Below are 6,012 nucleotides of genomic sequence, written 5' to 3'. Positions count from 1 at the left end.
TCTGCCTCATCCTTGTTCCTACACCTCCTGTTCGGTGGGTGCAGCTTGTGTAATCGACCAAGTCCAGTGCGTTCGGGCACCGTGTCCAGGAATAGTGGCATGTCGTTGAGCTGGAGAGCATCAATTTTGGGAACAACTCATGGGCAGTTCATATTAATCCGTTGGTTACAGTTATCATGATGAGTATCATGAGCATAGAGTTATAAACCATATACTATTCTCAAGTACGAGGTATTCAATTTGTTGGTGATGGTTCATCTGTATTTATAAATGATACAAGATCTTAATGTCATTTTTCCTCAATAAATGCAATTCGTGGAAATGCACCTTTTATTATTCCTATATTTATTCTCAGTATTCTCTCTCCTATTGATATAAAAAGCGAGACAGATTAATGCTTCATGAGATCATTTCTTCTTTTTCCTTTTGTTTTTGTTCTCAAAGACGGTATTTTATGCGTCAGTATTTGTTGTTCATGTGAAGCATATCAAGGCAATCAATGTGAAGGAGAGACAAACACATCACCTGGGTTTATTTTTTTTATCAGTTCATTACACTGAACTGATGGTCAGCATGTTCAATGAGGGAAACTGATAAATATGAACATGTTTACATTAATCACATTGTGGAGTTGAGAAATATTCATCCAAGCTATTCATCCAGGCAGTTCTCGGATTCATAATTATACAGATGACAATATCGATAGGGACCAATATTTTTCATTTTATTTAATGCCATATATACCCTATTCGGGTTTTTACATGTTTTGCGGTTTCATGGGCCGATTTCCTCTCCAACCCGGAGGAGCGATTTAACCGCTTCGGCCACCGTCGCCGGTCATACGGATCAATAATTAAGAGTGAACACAAAAAATACCAAAAGAAGGCTGCCATAATTGTACGCAGGCTGCGAGCTATGTCAAGGCATGTCATCTTGGGACAGTGCTGGAGTGGTAACTGTCAATGACGATGTGATTCGTCATTTGAACATAGTAGAGCTCATCAATGAGGCAATGCAATCACGCAAGAAAAACTTTTCGAAAGGATTAAAGACGCTCGCCGTTCTTCGGGAATTCATTGGTAACGAAGAGTTGTTGCAGTCAAGTGAGAATCTAAATTTTTGCATACCTCAAAGACAGACTTGTACTAACACAGTAAATATAGCAGAAGAAGATAGCTCTTACGATAGTGTACATATACGCAAAACGGAAGTGAACCATTCAGAATCCGATGGATGGAACTGCAAAAATGGAAGGTTTACAGTAAGATTTACTATGATCCAAACCATTCTGCAAGGTTTACTGGTGAGCCAGGATGCATGTGACAAAAATGATTCTAGCAAAAATAACAATTCCATGAATTTGAAAACTCATATATTTCTTCAGCCATTCAGTTACAATTTGAGATTAAAGATGAAGAATGGGTGTGGCAGAGAGATGTCTCTTCGGAATGGTGTTTCATACAATTCATTAGTGAAGTGGTAAACGGAGATAAATCGACTTATCTCCCAGTTGAGTTTTTGAGGAATATTTCCGAATCCAAGGGAGAAGGCGAAATTTTCGTAATCACATTTATTATAGCACTCAATCGGCTCTACAAAAAAGGATATAAAAAAAATTTTGCTACCTTAGATTCCGAGATATTGATTGAAAACTGCTCAATAGTCAAAATTGACGTATTTCCTTTTACCCCTTCGCTACTGAATTATTTAATCTTCCAATTATTTCCACCATACGATAACCCTCTAATGCATTTCACATAGAATTCTACGATTCATTTCCAAGTATTTTCTCATTCTCAAGCGTTACTTCATGAAGTTACTACATAAAGTTAAGTTGAAGTGTATTACGACGCACGGATAGTACACCGCGCGACTCCAGGGCACTCTGGTCTGTTGGGGCATCGAACCTGCTGAACTACGCACGGTCCACGTGCGCATCTCACGATGGAGCAGGGGTTAGTACGGCCTCGTTCGGATGGAATTGTTCCCCCTACGACCGAAAACTTCGACTTAAAAAACCTTTTCTTTTTCTCAATCATGAGATGAAGGTGCTTCTTACTTACAACGGAGACAACGATTGTTACGGCAATAGGATGTACAGCATTGTTCACTCCTTGTGCACTGAAATCACAAGCAGCAATTAATCCCTTTGAAGTTATTAAATTTGTAGGGGAATTCCGCTCCCTCCCTTCCTCCATTCTTCTATCTCTGCTTCTTGGAATAGTTCGTGTTCTTTCGAATTCAAGGTATTTATGGCGGGACGGGCATGTAAGAGGTGAGACAGAGGGGAATTTATTGTTCTCTCATAGAAGACCAATTGCTGAACAACAATAACGATATTTGAATTACAAATTTTCAATCCAGTTCGACCATTTTTGTGTTCGAAATATTTATTTAATACCTTTTATGTTTTTTTCACGTATTTCAAGGCTTCTTTCATTTTCCTAGCTTGTCTTTTGGATAATTGGAAAATAATTAATATGGATAGAAAAAGTGACAACGTCGTGCCATTTGAGGTTTGAGTTGGTAGCACTGATTCACTAAGCTGTTATGTTCCTTCCCATAGCAAAATGTATCATCACAACTCCATTTGTATTTGCTGCGCTTACCCGTCCACGATTCCTAACCTTGGCGTTGTCGCTATTCCAAGTTGCGCACGCAGAATTCCTATTTTTCATGAGTTTTTTAATTATCCCTTCTAAACAATTCTCCTATGGCACTTGGATTATTTTTTGTTATGTTCCTCCATTAAAGGTCCACCCAAGTGCGAAATTTCAGAAAAATGGCAACTTTTTTTCTATTTTTAATATTTTTTTTCCGAAGTGCCATAAGAGCCCCCTGTTAAAATACATTTCTTAGAGAAATTCCTCTGTTTCACCCATTCTCTTAGGCTGAGATTTGGCATAGGGGTTTTGAAAAAATCAAAGACTATATTTAAAAAATCAATTTTTTGACTTTTTTTCGACCCCCCCCCCCTCCTGTCCGCGCCGTAAATACCTTTAAAAGCTCCCGAGGACTGAGCCAGGAAAAAGGGGAATCCCACGCGTTGCAGCCAAGGTTACTAGATATCCAGATAAGGAGGATAGATATGTCGCTGGGCTTATTTCTGGCTCCCTGATTGGTCAGTTACTGTCGCTGGGCTCAAATCAGAATCGCCGATTGGTTAGATTCACATGTACTGTCCAGCCTGGGTAGTAACCTTGGGTAAAGGTGGTCAATGTATTGACTATCGCCTCGTCCAGATGGCGAAATTGCAAATGCCATTTCTGAACAAAGATCTGCGGTGCAAGATGAAACAAGAGGGACATGTCTTCATAACTATTTTTGCTAATAAATTAGCAATATGCCTCCCGATTGTCATTTTGCACATCAATTTCTTCTATCGTATATCATTTATTGTTTTATTTATTTTTAAAATTGAATTATATTTCCTGATGGCACCTATATTATCTTGCAACTACCATAGGATGATATTCAGTAGTATATTTCAATACTATTGAGTAATAGTATATTTTAATACGAGTGCGTAAGTGTTTTTTGTTTTTGTTTTCGAAACGATTTAGTGTGTGTAAAGCGGTTATTTTCCGCACGGCGTGCGTAAATTTCAAGAGCGTGCGTAAAGTGGATGCTTACGCACTCGTGTACAAAACAACCCCCACTACCGTTACTAATTGTGAACTCGGCAGGTATCACAAGAAAAAGGATGTGTTACGCGTGCGTGCAAAAAAGTGGAACTCTACGCTCTAATAACACAATATACTATTTTCACACCCCTGCACAGAAAGTTCATACTTTCCTCCTGCTCATCAAAGAGCAAAATACGAACTTTCCTTTGGAGGGGTGTTAAAAAATCGCATGTGCACCTTGGGCGGAAAGTCAAGACTTTCCGCCCTTGATGCACAATATACTATTCTGTTTTGCACCAATCTGAATGTAGATTTGATTAAATTGTCCCGACATAATCCACTTTAACTCCGTAAGAGATATATTTACCCATCTTCCGACATCTCTACACTGCTGCGCAGTTGTAGACACTGCTAGCAGTATTGCGAATAGAAAAACAGCAAAGAACTTCATTATTAAAGGCTCTTGTTTTTTTACCACTTTCCGTTTCTCAACGTGAATAACTTTCCAATGCGAGTACGGTCTGCGCGATATACGTTATATATGAACGCAGCGTTGTTCTTTGCAGGTTCCATAAATATTGAGTTTTTTTCCTGACGGATAATTTATGTGCGCTACAGATAACATTATTGTTTCAAGCAATGATTGAAGTATCATTTATTCATTCATTTGAAATATTTTCACTCTTATTCTTCAAACTCGAACATTTATCTTTGATATGACGTTCAATTCGAGGAAATTTAATATCTCAATGACAAACTTGTATAGATAACCTTTATTTACGTTATGAAAACATTTTACAACGACTTTTGTTCTTCCGTAAGTACTGGCATTGAGCTTGTCCGGGACAAGGTCCAGCCCCGCAGAAAACTTGAATAATGACACAAATTGAATGCGACCCACACCTTACACCAATGCAGGGGTGTGAGCCATTCTCCTCTGGAATTAATCCCCCTGAAAGAGTAATTTGATGTGGACTTGATTCAAATTTCGGATTCCGATTAAGGAAATAATTTTCCTTTACGTACATTTGGTACATCGTCCATCACGGAGGTAGGCTGGGCTGCCATCGATACTTTCACACTGCCCAGACGTGAGGCACTAGAATTGTAAGAAAATGCGGTAAGTTGAAGTGGTATCATTCGAAAAACCTGTTGAATAATTTCATTACTTGAAGAAAACAAATTCGTTATAATATTCCCCCCAATTTTTGGATAAAGGAAGATAAGTAGTGATGCCGTGAGAGACTTTACGAGACAATATTTTGGAGAAATGATCTCGGTTTCAATGAACATGAAAATCTTTGTTCTCTCCTCCTCTCGTAATGACTCCGAGTCAATTTATGTCATCTCGGTCTCGAGTGACGGACACGTTTTTCGTGTTTTTTAATCTCGGTTTGTTTCGTCCCAGTTTCCTCCATATAAAAACGCGAAAAGATGAAAACCGAGAGGAGATAAATCGACTCAGAGTCATCACGAGACCCGTCGATACTACGTATTTCGAGACTGAGACGCCCAGGTAGGAATTGATGATAGAAACAGGACTCATCAAGCCCTGGAGCAAGGCTTGGAAATGCTCAACCAGGGCTGAAGCTCAGCCTTGAATCAGCCCTCCTTCAGCCCCAAAATGATAACCTCGTTTCAGACTTAGTCCATAAGGCTTGAACAATGCTTGGAGCCAAGGCTTGGTCCAAGCCTTGAATTACAAAATTTTAGACGCTCAATCGCACTTCTTTTAAATAAATAATATTAATGTTTGCGGATATGTGTTCAAATAATTTCTTATTGCTTCATAACCCCTTTTATGAATCCAGAGCAACTTATGAAAAAGACTGACGGGACTATGTACAGTACCTCGTGTAAAAAAATTTGTTCATTTCTGCATTTCTGGGGAAAGTGAGGGTCTCAGTGGCATTAGGCGGACCAGAAAATACAGAATCAACGTTCACTTGGCGGAAAAATTCGATTTTGCCGACAGTCGACTTTCCCCTGAAAAATCCAAGATGACACTTTGGCCCCAATGGCAATTAATGAGTTATTAATCATTGACAAATTGTTAATAATAATGAGGTTAATAAATAATCACGTGAGTTTTTGATGGGTTGCAACCTACTTGTAACTTGTGAGGTAACTGCGTGACGTTTTCATGAGTTTCTTGTAGATCGAAACCTATGTGGAATCGATGATCATGTCGGTTGCACCGCATCTGTACATGGAGAGAAATATTCAATAAAAATTACCAAAGAAAAGACGCAAAAATTACGTTTCGAAACGTAATCTGGGAGCGAAGTAAAATTCAATAAAAAGTATCAATCGTCACGTAAATTCTACGATCTGTTCCGTAAAAATTACTCATCAGTCCGACGCCTCACGATTAGCCATGAGTCAC

At 38.8% G+C, this 6,012-nt stretch overlaps 1 long non-coding RNA gene across 1 annotated transcript; it reads right to left on the bottom strand.

The window, feature by feature from the left end:
• Positions 1–1,639: 1,639 nt before the first annotated feature.
• Positions 1,640–4,118, bottom strand: LOC107045932. Its single transcript, XR_001461495.1, has 3 exons — positions 3,994–4,118; positions 2,064–2,121; positions 1,640–1,990 (listed from the first exon to the last, which is right to left on the bottom strand). It is a non-coding gene; the product is annotated as an uncharacterized LOC107045932 (long non-coding RNA).
• Positions 4,119–6,012: the final 1,894 nt, after the last annotated feature.

The sequence above is a fragment of the Diachasma alloeum genome, unplaced genomic scaffold, assembly GCF_001412515.2.
Source record: "Diachasma alloeum isolate Michigan unplaced genomic scaffold, Dall2.0 Dall_scaffold_01136, whole genome shotgun sequence".
NCBI lineage: Eukaryota > Metazoa > Arthropoda > Insecta > Hymenoptera > Braconidae > Diachasma > Diachasma alloeum.
The sequence above is the reverse complement of the archived record's forward strand: the minus strand, read 5'-3'. Positions and strand labels throughout refer to the sequence as shown.